This window comes from Symphalangus syndactylus, chromosome 19 (genome assembly GCF_028878055.3).
Source record: "Symphalangus syndactylus isolate Jambi chromosome 19, NHGRI_mSymSyn1-v2.1_pri, whole genome shotgun sequence".
In the NCBI taxonomy this organism is placed as follows: Eukaryota; Metazoa; Chordata; class Mammalia; order Primates; family Hylobatidae; genus Symphalangus; species Symphalangus syndactylus.
Window position 1 is genome coordinate 83,813,852 of NC_072434.2, and position 12,569 is coordinate 83,826,420.

At 39.5% G+C, this 12,569-nt stretch overlaps 1 protein-coding gene across 4 annotated transcripts in view; it reads left to right on the forward strand.

The window, feature by feature from the left end:
• CHRM3 (cholinergic receptor muscarinic 3) overlaps positions 1-12,569 on the forward strand; it is a 530,923-nt gene that overhangs the window by 9,701 nt on the left and 508,653 nt on the right. For 2 of the 4 annotated variants that reach the window (XM_055233474.2, XM_055233476.2), the window contains exon 1: positions 11,505-11,630. The exons of the other annotated variants lie outside the window; for them this stretch is intronic. The gene's annotated coding sequence lies outside the window, so the exon portion shown is untranslated. Of the gene's footprint in view, positions 1-11,504; positions 11,631-12,569 lie in introns of those variants that run through there. 4 annotated transcript variants of the gene reach the window in all.

The following is a 12,569-nucleotide window of genomic DNA, read 5'->3' on the forward strand; positions in this document are numbered from 1 at the left end:
AAAAAAAAATCAGCTGGATTTGGTGGTGCACCTGCCTGTAGTCTCAGCTACTTGGGAGGCTGAGGCAAGGAGGATCCTCTGAGCCCATTAGTTCAAAGCTGCAATGAGCTGTGATGGTGCCACTGCACTCCAGCCTGGGCAACAGAACGAAATCCAGTCTCGAAAAAAGTAAATATAGTGTTTTCGTTGTTTGTCTCCTTATAAAAGTAATATATGTGATACAAAAATTCAAACATTATGGAAATATATATCAAAAGTAAAAGTCCACCATAACCCAATGCCCTGAAAGACAACTATGGTTAACAGTTTGATGCCATGACAGGATTGTCTCTGATTTTTTTTATACGTATTCTAACATTTACTGTATACAAAACTGGGATAATAATAGACTCTTGCAACTTGACTTTAAATGTAAATCTATCTCCTCTTCTTAAAATCTGCAACTTATTCCAAAAGATTGACTGATTTAACTGCATAAAAACCAATCTGCTTAAAATGGCCTAGCAATGTAGAAATATGTTTGCTTTGAATTTCTGATCACTTAAGTATGCCTTTATTCAGCAATTTCTCTCTCTGCTCCTCAGATTGTGCTAGACTTTGGATTTGTATCAGTAAGACACAAATACTACCCCGGAAGTTCTAAGCTATACTTATGTCTTTAGGCTAATGTTGAGTGATGAACTGCTGGTGAGGTAGTAATCATTTATCTTTGATGTCAAGTCAAAATTATCATATTTGATGACATGAACTCTCAGATTGCTGAATTTTATACTGAAATGTAAGTTTTCAAATTCTTTAGCTCCATAAAGAATAGGTGACTCATTTTGAATTCTGAATGTGTACATATTTATCTATCATCTAACACACATATGTATAGGTATATTACTTTCTGTTCCATGAATGAATATAAATTTGAAATAAAAATATAGAAAATGCTGTGGCCAGGTGTGGTGGCTCACGCCTGTAATCCCAGCACTTTGGGAGGCCGAGATGGGTGGCTCGGGAGGTCAGGAGATTGAGACCATCCTGGCTAACACAGTGAAACCCCTTCTTTCCTAAAAATACAAAAAATTAGCCAGGTGTGCTGGCACATGCATGTAGTCCCGGCTACTCGGGAGGCTGAGGCAGGAGAATCGCTTGAACCCGGGAGGCGGAGGTTGCAGTGAGCTGAGATCGTGCCACTGCACTCCAGCCTGGGCAACAGAGTGAGACTCCATCTCAAAAAATGCATGTATATATATATATATATTTCTATAAAATATATAAATACATATATTTCATAAAAATATATAAATATATATATTTCTCTCTATATCTATACAGAAAATGTTGTAAAAGATATACCAAAAATTCTAGTGTATTTAATAAAACTACAATTTAGGAAGAAGCAGTGTGAAAAACAAAAGGAAAATGTCATGCGAGCCGTGTCTTAGAATGCCAGTAATTGGGGGCACACAATAAGGCATTTGTTGAAAAGAAAATTCTTTTAGAAGTAAACATCAATATTCCCTTTGGAATTTTGGAGAGATAAGTCTTCATAATGATGAATGTTTGTTACTGATACCATATTTGTCATTTAAAAAATAGTTCTATTGTGGAACTCGGGAAGGTCATTTTCCTGGGTAGAGGGAGGACGGGAGTTTGTCTGAGGAACCTAGAGAGGTCAGCAAAGGAGACTATATCTTATGAAGAAGAAACGTAAAAGTAGAATGTAAGACAATAAAAGATTACAACTTTGAATCAATAGGAGACTTTTGCAGTCTGGGTTAGTGAAATTATATAAATAATGTATTCTTTTTTCTTTTTGAGATGGAGTTTCGTTCTTTCGCCCAGGCTGGAGTACAATGGCATGATTTTGGTCCACTGCAACCTCTGCCTCCTGGGTTCAAGCGATTCTCCTGCCTCAGCCTCTCAAGTAGCTGGGATTACAGGCGTGTGCCACCACGACTGGCTAATTTCTGTATTTTTGGTAGAAATGCGGTTTCACCATGTTGGTCAGGCTGGTCTCGACCTCCTGACCTCAAGTGATCTGCCTGCCTCGGCCTCCCAAAAAGTGCTGGGATTACAGGCATGAGCCACCACGCCTGGCCAATATAAAGAATATTTCTACACCTTCTATCAAACCCCTGAACATTTTGTCCGTTGGTATAATTAATATGTCTCCCATATGGTATTGTGTGTTTCCTGTAGACTTTAATACAAGTGAAAATTGAACCTCCTTTGGAATAATAAGAGCAATTATCTGATAATAAAATTAAGCCATATTTATTTCATTTTTGCATTGGCTGCTAGGAAACTTAGACCTAAAAATAACATTCAATCACAGTGGCCTGTTTTGCTTGGTTTTTCTGTATATTACTTCCCTTTTGTTCTAGGATTTTTCTTAACCTTTCAGTTTTAATATAAGCATTCTCAGATTCTCTTTGGAAAGTAAGCAGGATATAACTTGGAAATGTATAGTCTAAAATTATACCCACGAAAAAATGCCCATATATTAAGGTAAGAAAAAAGAAAAAGAAAGGAAGTGAGTACTTTGAAAGCAGATTAAAAAAGACAAAGTAATATGTTGGAACCAAGGTCTCTTTGAAGGCCTGAAAACCCCAGGAACCACCATGGGCAAAGAAAGTAACTTTTAGCTAGTGCAAGATATCCTGAAGAAAGAACAGGTAACGATAGTGATGATGATGATGACTGTTGATAATTATAATGAATTATAAGGCTTCAGATTTTCAGACAATATCTCATTGAATCAACAGCCCTCTTTTTTCATGTATAGTTGACAATTAAACATTATATATATTTATGGTGTACAGTGTAGTGCTTTGATATCATGGTACTTTGTGAAATGATTACATCAGACTAATTAATATATCCATGACCTCTGATTTTTTTTTTTTTTTTTGCTGTGAGAACGTTATAAGATCTATTCTCTTAGCAGTTATCAAGTGTTGGTTATCATTAACCATAGTTGTCATTGTGTTGTACAATAGATCTCTCAAACTTATTCATCCTAACTGAAACTTTGTACCTTTTGATCAACATCTCCCCAGCCATCACCCCTTCCCTGTCCCCCCTGGAAACCCCCATTCTACTCTTCATCTATAAGTTCCACCTTTTGGGATTCTGCATGTAAGTGAGAAGATACGGCATTTGTCTTTCTGTGCCTGATTCATTTCACTTAACACAATGTCCTCCAAGTCCAACCATTTGGTTGCAGAGGAAGAATTTTCTTCTCTTTTAAGGGTGAATGGTATCTATTGTGTATATATACCACATTTTCTTTCTCCATTCTTCTGTTTGACACTTAGTTTGATTACGTATTTTGGCTATTATGAAGAGTGCTGGAGTGAATATGGGAGTGTCAATGTCTCTTTGACATACTGATTTCAATTCCTTTGGATGTATACCCAGTAGTGGGATTGCTGGATCCTATGGTAGTTTTATTTATTTATTTTTATTTTTATTTTATTTTATTTTACTTTTTTGAGACAGAGTCTCGCTCTGTTGCCCAGGCTGGAGTGCAATGGCATGATCTTGGCTCACTGCAACCTTGGTCTTCCGGTTCAAGTGATTCTCCTGCCTCAGCCTCCCAAGTAGCTGGGATTACAGGTGCCTGCCACCATGCCTGGCTAATTTTTGTATTATGATAGACAGGGTTTCGCCAAGTTGGCCAGGCTGGTCTCAAACTCCTGGCCTTAAGTGATCCACCCGCCTCGGCCTTCTAAAGTGCTGGGATTACAGGCGTGAGCCACCGTGCTCAGCTGCTAGTTTTATTTTTATATACCTGTTGGCCATTTGTATGTTTTATTTTCAGAAATCTCTGTTCACATCTTTTGCCTATTTTTTAATCAGATTATTTTCTTTTTTGCTATTGAGTTTTTTGACTTCCTTATATGTTCTGCTTATTAATCCCTTGTCAGATGGATAGTTTGCAAATAGTTTCTCCCATAGTTTAAGTCGCCTCTTCATTTTGTTTATTTTCTCCTTTGCCATGCAGAAACGTTTTCTCTTGATATAATCCCATTTGTCTATTTTTGCTTTTGTTTCCTGTGCTTTTGAGATCTTACCCAAAAGGTCTTTGCCGAGACCAATGTTCTAAATGTTTTCCAGTGTTTTCTTGTGGTGGTTTCAGAGTTTTGGGTCTTAAATTTAAGTCTTTAATCCAATTTGATATGATTTTTGTATTTGGTGTGAGATAAGATCCAATTTCATTCTTCTGCATGTGGATATCCAATTTTCCCAAGTGCATTTGTTGAAGAGTATCCTTTCTTCATTGTGTGTTTTTAGCATCTTTACTGAGGATCAGTTGACCATAAATACAAGGATTTATTTTTGGGCTCTTTATTCCATTCCATTGGTCTGTGTGTGTGTGTTTTTATGCCAGTACCATGCAGTCAACAACCCTCTTTAAATAGAAATTGTTATTATCTTTTTTATACATACATAAAAGGAAACTGAAACATACTGAGGACTTTCCTCAGTTTAAACAGCTGATAATGTCACAGAAGCTCAGTGAATCCAGGTTGTACCATGTTGCCTTTTATATAAAATGCATGCATATCTTTCACATCAGAAGCAGGAACCAGGCAAAAAGAGAACAACCTAAGGGTCTAGGCTTGAAAAGAGAATTGATTCTGGGAGGGATTGAAACATTCCCACAGTCTTAGGGACAGGCCTAGACCGTGTTAAGCTACGGATGAAATACTGATTATCAAGGGTCAGGCCACAACATGGAACCAGGCTGAATAAAGAAACTGGTACCTGGCTCTGAAGGCTGTGGCAAGTGAGACAGCCTGTGGCCATTCTCCAGCTTCATCCAAAACAGAAATCTGGACCCCATAACACTTTTCTACTGCACTCTCAGATCTTCCTCCCACACTGGCACTCTCCATCCTGCTTCTCTGTAAGATATTTTCCTCTAACTATGGCACGTTTGACTTGACTTTCCTTAAAGTACACTTTTTCTTACCCTTGCAACTTTTCAAGTTACCATTCTGTATTTTGTCTTCTCCTGATTCCAAAATTCTTCTCTCGCTTTTTTCCTTTTTTTTTTCTTTTTTGAGATGGAGTCTCTCTCTGTTGCCAAGCTGGAGTGCAGTGGTGTGATGTCAGCTCACTGCAACCTCTGCCTTCCGGGTTTGAGCAATTCTCTTGCCTCAGCCTCCTGAGTAGCTGGGACTACAGGCACACACCACCATGCCCAGCTAATTTTTTTGTATTTTTAGTAGAGTCGGGGTTTCACCATGTTGGCCTGGATGGTCTCGATCTCTTGACCTCAGGCGATCCACCCTCCTCAGCCTCCCAAAGTGCTGGGATTACAGGTGTGAGCCACCGTGCCTAGCTGACTTTGAAGGGATTTTTAAGATTATCTAATGGGGTCTCTTATTTTATATTTGAGGATCCTGGAATCTGAAAAGTTTGAATGCCACACCCAAAGCTGCAAAACTCTAAGCCTGGATCTTCTGACTCCATGTCTAAGTTTCTATATAGACTCCTGCTAACTCACTGCCTGGAGATGACCTGGCCTCTTTATTTACTCTTGTTGTTTGCAGCTGCATTTGTGGCATTTATGGCATCAAGTATTAGTAGAAACAGATCTCAAGTGTCAAACCCCCTCCCAAGTGCTACATATTCATTTCTGGCTTGTTTTAGACATTTGTACAAAGAATATCCATCAGGCACCTCTAATGTATGATTTGGAGATTGGAACCCATCGCCTTTCTCCAAAATATTCCACTCTTCCCACCTTTCCTGTATGTATTGATTGCATCACAGTCTTCCAAGGAGAAGCAAGGATTCAGACTTGAATCCTTTTGAATGTTTACAAAGATACCTTCCCTCTTTACGTGCAGCTCGTAAGTCCTATTGAATTTTCCTAAACTGCATCACATTAATTACTTTCCACCTGTTCTCACTACTCCCTCCTCGATCCAGGTCTTTCCCATCATCTCCCCCTTACAAGGCTCCAATAGCCTCTAACTTGTTCCCCTGCTTTCAGTCTCTTTTGGATTTTACGGTTCTGTAAAAAGACCTACAATTTTACCTCTACGTAACTTTTGATTCCATCTCCCTTTCTCTGCTCTGTCATGTCACTGTAGCCACATCATCCTGCTTGTGGTTCTTTGGATGTAACTCCATCATCCTGCCTCTAGGTTTCTGTGGAAACCACACTTCCTGAAATTTACTCGCCCTAGCTTGGCTGTAGCTCTCCTAAAAATATTAGGAGGCCTGAATTCCTCGGGAAAATATAGTCGTCCCTCAGTATCCAACGCGTATTGGCTCCAGGACCTCTAGCGGATACCAAAATCACAGGATGCTCAAGTCTCTTGTATAAAACAGCACAGTATTTACATATAACCTATGCATATCCTCCCATGTAATTTAAATCATCTCTAGATTACTTATAATACCTAATGCAGTGCCTACGCATCACTTCATTTGAGTGGATTCAACATAGTACTGAGCATGAGGCAAATTCAAGTTTTGCTTTTTGGAACTTTGTGGATTTTTTTTCTGGAATATTTTTGATGCGAGATTAGTTAAATTTACGGATGTGGAACCCACAGATACAGAGGGCTGACTGTACATCTTTTTCAATCCCCATGCTCCTTTAGTATGTTATTCTCACATCTATTATAAAATTTACCATACTTATCTGCCTTCAAATAAATTATGTAAATAACTCTCCTTTTCCTTTAGATTTTGAGCTTCTCATCAGAAACCACCGATTATTTGTTTCTCCATACACCTTGTAGACTTTACACCTTGTAGAAACTCACCAAATGGAATGATGCTTTAGGCCCCTGTGCAGGCAGAGATTTTTATGTTTTATTCACTGATCTATCCCAAGGGCCTGCTTGGCACATAACAGACTTTCATTAAGCATTTGTTGTTGAGTGAGTTCCTTGTTACTGTTCCCTTTCGGGGAGAAAAAGAAACATGAGTTTTAGCAGTCTTCAATGTACCTTGATAATGACAAAATAGTTTATCTATTAGTAAACAGTAAGCAGTTCCTGATGACTGATATGCAGAACATACTAGAATTTCTCCAACTGAGATTCAGAACTTCCCTTGCCTGGAGCATTGTTTTTGTAGATATAATGGTTACACTGGTGACCCTCACATTTTGAGAGGGGTAGTCTTTTGGATCTCCTGGAAATTATGGTTCCTTTCACCAGCTAGTTTTTAATGGCCAGTATTTTTCGAGTAGTCATTATTGGTTGATCATCAGATGCCACAAGCAGCAAGCTCTCTTGAAGGTTTTTGTAACCACTGGAAAGCTTTCAATCACAGGGACTTGGAGGGGTGATCGTGTGTGGCCCAGGATCGTATGCATCATAATCATATGGGATGTCTGCTAAAGATTCAACCTTGGGGATTGAAACCAGACCAGCTGAATAAAAATGGGGACAGGGTCTGTCGATCTGCATTCTAAATACTGTAACTTAGATAGTACTTCTGCTTGCTAAATTTTAAGATTCAACATTTCAGAAGGAAGGAGGGTGGGGGGAGAGAGAGAGAGAGAGAAAGAAAGAGAGAGATGCCTGGCGCGGTGGCTCATGCCTGTAATCCCTGCACTTTGGGAGGCCGAGGTGGGCGAATCACAGGTTCAGGAGATTGAGACTATCCTGGCTAACACGGTGAAACCCCGTCTCTACTAAAAATACAAAACATTAGCCGGGCATGGTGGCAGGCGCCTGTAGTCCCAGCTACTTGGGAGGCTGAGGCAGGAGAATGGCGTGAACCCGGGAGGCAGAGGTTGCAGCGAGCCGAGATCGCGCCACTGCACTCCAGCCTGGGCAACAGGACGGTCTCATAAAAAAAAAAAAAAAAAGAAAGAAAGAGAGAGAGAAGAAAGAAAGAGGAACATTTTTTTTTTTCTGAGTTACATTAATAGCGTGGATTGGCAAGGGGTACATTATCTCAGGTCATTCTCTCTGGTAAGATGAGTCATATTCAACTTGAGATGTTTCTCAGTCTTTGCAAAGGGTGGAGTTCTCTTTCCCACCAGAATTTAAATACAATGGAGCAAGAACTCAGATCTCAGCTGGAAAATTAAGATGAAACTGCTTCCATTAAATGTATCCTGCTATATCTAAATATATATTATATATATATTTGGGGAAAATATGGTTAACAATGTTCACAGGGTAGTATAAAAACAGAAAGTGTTATCTCAAATATATGCAGTTGTTAACTTTTTTTGTTTGTCTCTTGAGTTCTATCAGGGAGCTGACTATCAAAAACAGACCATATTTTTGCATAGGTATAATGCTATATTTAGGGGTTACATTTCTGAGCCAGTAATCATGTATATTATTGATATAAACAGCAGGATGTCAAAAAAGCAAAGACAACATAGTCTAGAACTGCTGTCTATGTGCAAAATAGTTTGATTATCATGAACAGCCTAAAAAATGGACAGAGTTGGTTTTGTCCATCCTTTAGGGGACATTTTGTAAAGGTTTTCTATAAATAAGTAAATTTCAAAAATCATATACAACTAATACTTTTTCATGAATTTAATGTAAGGTAGTACATTAGGTTAAGAAAACAAAATTGATAATCACTCTGTTCATCAGATGTTTAGAAATTCCTGTGGTAGCAAAACCCTTGAGGCAGGTGACCCACACACAGTCTCTTCTATTTCCAACCATTCTACTGGTAGTTTACTTGCTAGTTGCGTTTTTTTAAGTTCCTGAATTGTGTCAGGCAGGGTTCTAAGTGCTGGCGATGAAGAGATGAATAAGCAGGACAAGACACTGCCTTTGTGGGATTTATGTCTTTGTGAAAATCCACAGGAGCTGGACCAGTACTCGTAAGGGAATTTCTAAACAAGCCTGCTTCTACTCGGTGTCAAGATTAGAATAGATGGGTGCAGTAGGACAGTTTGGCCAATTAGACTTGAGGCCTTCTCTAGGACTCACTGTTCCCCCACCTCTTAAAGGTGGGGCTTAAATTAAATTTTTCTTAAAAAAAAAAAAAAATTGTTCTTTTAGAAAAATTAAACTACCAATACTGATTTTTGCCAGTAGATGGCAGACATCTGCATTTGTGTGTCCAATGAGCGGGTCAAGTTTTGAAAGGTTCAAAATGCACCTCTTGATGTGAAAAAAAAAAATGTTGTTAGTTTCACATGAGTGACAGATGTTGCTGTTATGTTCCGTGGACTGTATGCTTTAAATATGACCATTCTTTTACTCCCTGGCATTTGGTTTTCAATTTGCCTATCTGCTCTATTTATAGAGGGCAAGACGGAATTTTTTTTTTTTTTTTTTTTTTTTTTGAGACGGAGTATCACTCTATCATCAGGCTGGAGTGTAGTGGCGCGATCTCAGCTCACTGCAATCACTGCAACCTCTGCCTCCCGGGTTGAAGCGATTCTCCTGCCTCAGCCTCCCAAGTAGCTGGGACTACAGGCACCCGCCACCATGCCTGGCTAATTTTTGTATTTTTAGGAGAGATGGGGTTTCACCATGTTGGCCAGCCTGATCTCGAACTCCTGACCTCATGATCCACTTGCCTAGGCCTCCCAAAGTGCTGGGATTACAGGCATGAGCCACCGTGCCTGGCTGAAGTTCTTTTGAAAGTCACATGTATTTTGTAAATTAACAGAGACTCCCTTGGTATTTGGACTAGTGTTCCGTTTATGTGAAAAAGTTAAAAAAGGCTTTGCAAAATGAAATACAGATGAATGCCCTGGTGGCTCCAGGGAGTATGCAATTTTTTCAAATATGCGAGAAACAAATGCTTTATTTTCCAGTGATGACAGAAGAAACAAAGAAATTTGATACTCTCAGCCTGACTCCTTCCCTTGATCCACCATCAGCTATAGGAGTCCAAAGAAAATGAACTATGAACCAAAGTTAAATCCAACAAGTCACATGCACAGAACAAGATTAACATCACCATTAACATCGCCATTACTGAACCGAAAGCTGGCCCAAACCCCACTACTGAGTAGCCCACCCATCCTCATTCCAGCAAAGAAATAACTAACTCAGTAAGTCTTTTGGAAGACTCAGGGTCAGGGTGCCATATTGTATGTTTTCCAAGTCCAAACCAGACTAAGCTATAAAGAAGTAATGCCCACTGACTCTTTACATTTCTGCAAAGCCTCTCTCAATTACAGATGCCGTTATTGACTTCCAAGGCAGCTTGGCCAAGATCATTGTAAGGCAGCTACGTTCAGGAGGGGATAAAAAAAATTGTGTAGCAAAGTCTTGACCCTAGATGTGTGTTTATAATCTACAAATATGTTAACTTGTAAAATAGAGTTGTCTGAGCCAAGTTGTTCTTGGGAATCAGAGGGTGAAGAAGCCAAATCTTTTTGGAGAGATACCAGGCATTTCTTCCTTTAAGGGATTTCACTTGAGAGATACTTTTAAGGACTAGTAAGGTCTAAATAGAGAAGAAGATCCAGGCAAAACTAACCTTACAAGTGAAAAACTTCCGCTGTTTTCTTTTTGTTGTTGTTGTCTCTACCAAGAACCTTCTGCCTCAGAGCCTTTACACTTACTATTATATCTGTTTGAGACGATCTTTTTCCAGAAGTCTATATAGCTTGCTTTTTCACTTCTGTTAGAGCTGTCCTCAAATGCCATCTGATCAGGCTGCGTTTTGTGATCACTTCCTCTAAGTGGCATGCATCACTTTCATCATTCACCATCTTCTGAATCTGCTGTCCTTTTCTTCATAGCATCTGTCACTGCCTGACAAAATATATATTTATTTTTTCACTCACTGTCTGTTAACGCCCACTACAATATGAGCTCTATGAGACCAATGACTATATATATATATATAGAGAGAGAGAGAGAGCGCTAAATTTCCAGTTTCTAGAATGCTATCTGTCTCAGGAGGATGGGCTCTTAATACATGCTAGCAGAATGAATGAATACTGAATCCCACTTTTATTTTTCTTATTGCAGAAAGGAAAACTGACAAACCCACCCTTATATTATTTCCCTCCAGGGCTTTTTATTTTGAACGTTTATATTGAAATCACCATTAATACTGTCACTCACAATAAATTATAGCGTGGTACACCTGAAGAACAATGAACTAAATTAGCACATTCGATCAGATTTCCATGAATATGCCCCGCTTTGTTTCCATTAATGTTATTTTTCTATTAGAAGTAGATGACAGAGAACCAACTTGTTAGTTTCTAATTTAAAAAATTAATGTAAATGCTCATTGACTTAATTTTGAGCATATACATTAAAAAGGAAGTAAAGAAATTCCTTGGGCCATAAAATGGAAGAGGAAGATGGAGAAGGGCTTTTCTGAATTTGGAATTCTAAAGCATACCTTAGGACATCTACAATTGAGTATCTACAAGGTACCACTGTGTAAAATGTGATAGGCAATTGATATGGTGTGCCTGTTTCTCCACTCAAATCTCATCTTGAACTATAGTTCCCATAATCCCATGTGTGGTGGGAGGGACCTGGTGGGAGGTAATTGACTCATAGGGGTGGTTACCTCCATGCTGTTCTCGTAATAGTGAGTGAGTTCTCACGAGATCTGATGGTTTTTTAAGGGGCTTTCCCCGAGTTCATACTGCACGTCTTCTTGCTGCTGCCGTGTGAGGACAGACGTATTTGCAATCCCCTTGTGCCGTAATTGTAAGTTTCCTGAGGCCTCCTCAACCCTTTGGAATTGTGAGTCAATTAAACCTCTCTCCTTGGAGATTGAGACCATCCTGGCTAACACGGTGAAACCCCGTCTCTACTAAAAAAATACAAAAGAATTAGCCGGGCGGGGTGGCGGGCGCCTATAGTCTCAACTACTCGGAAGGCTGAGGCAGGAGAATGGCGTGAACCCGGGAGGCCGAGCTTGCAGTGAGCCAAGATGGCGCCACTGCACTCCGGCCTGGGCGACGGAGAGAGACTCCGTCAGAAAAAAAAAACAAAAACCTCTCTCCTTTATAAATTACCCAGTCTTGGGTATGTCCTTATAGCAGCGTGAGAACGGACTAATACAGCAATCAAGACTATGTTGGCCCAGGCTGCTCTTTTAAAAAATTATTTCTTTAATAGATGGAGTCTCAATCTGTTGCCCAGGCTGGAGTGAAGTGGCACAATCACGGCCCAGTGCAGCCTGACCGCTCAGACTCAAGCAATCCTCCCACCTCAACCTCCCAAGTAGTTGAGACTACAGGTGCACAACAGCGTGGCTGACTAGATTTTTTTTTTTCCAGACATGGGTTCTCACTGTGTTACCTAGGCTGGTCTTAAACTCCTGGACTCAAGCAGTCCTCCCGTTGCAGCCTCCCAGAGTGCTAGGTTTATAGGCGTGACCTGCTGTGCCCGGCTTCCAGAATGCTCTTGATGTGCCACAAGACACTTCACTTTTTACATTACTTGGCTGGTCTCCAGAATATGATTTTTAGTTTTTCAGTTATTCTGAAGCACTTTCACATAACTAAATATTATATTCTGTCAGATTTTTCACATTAAAATCTAAGTCTTCAAATATTGTTAAACATGCTTGAAGATACTGTATTCTTTTATTTTATTTTTTCATTCATCAGATATTTATTGAGCAGCTGCCAAGGCCAGGAT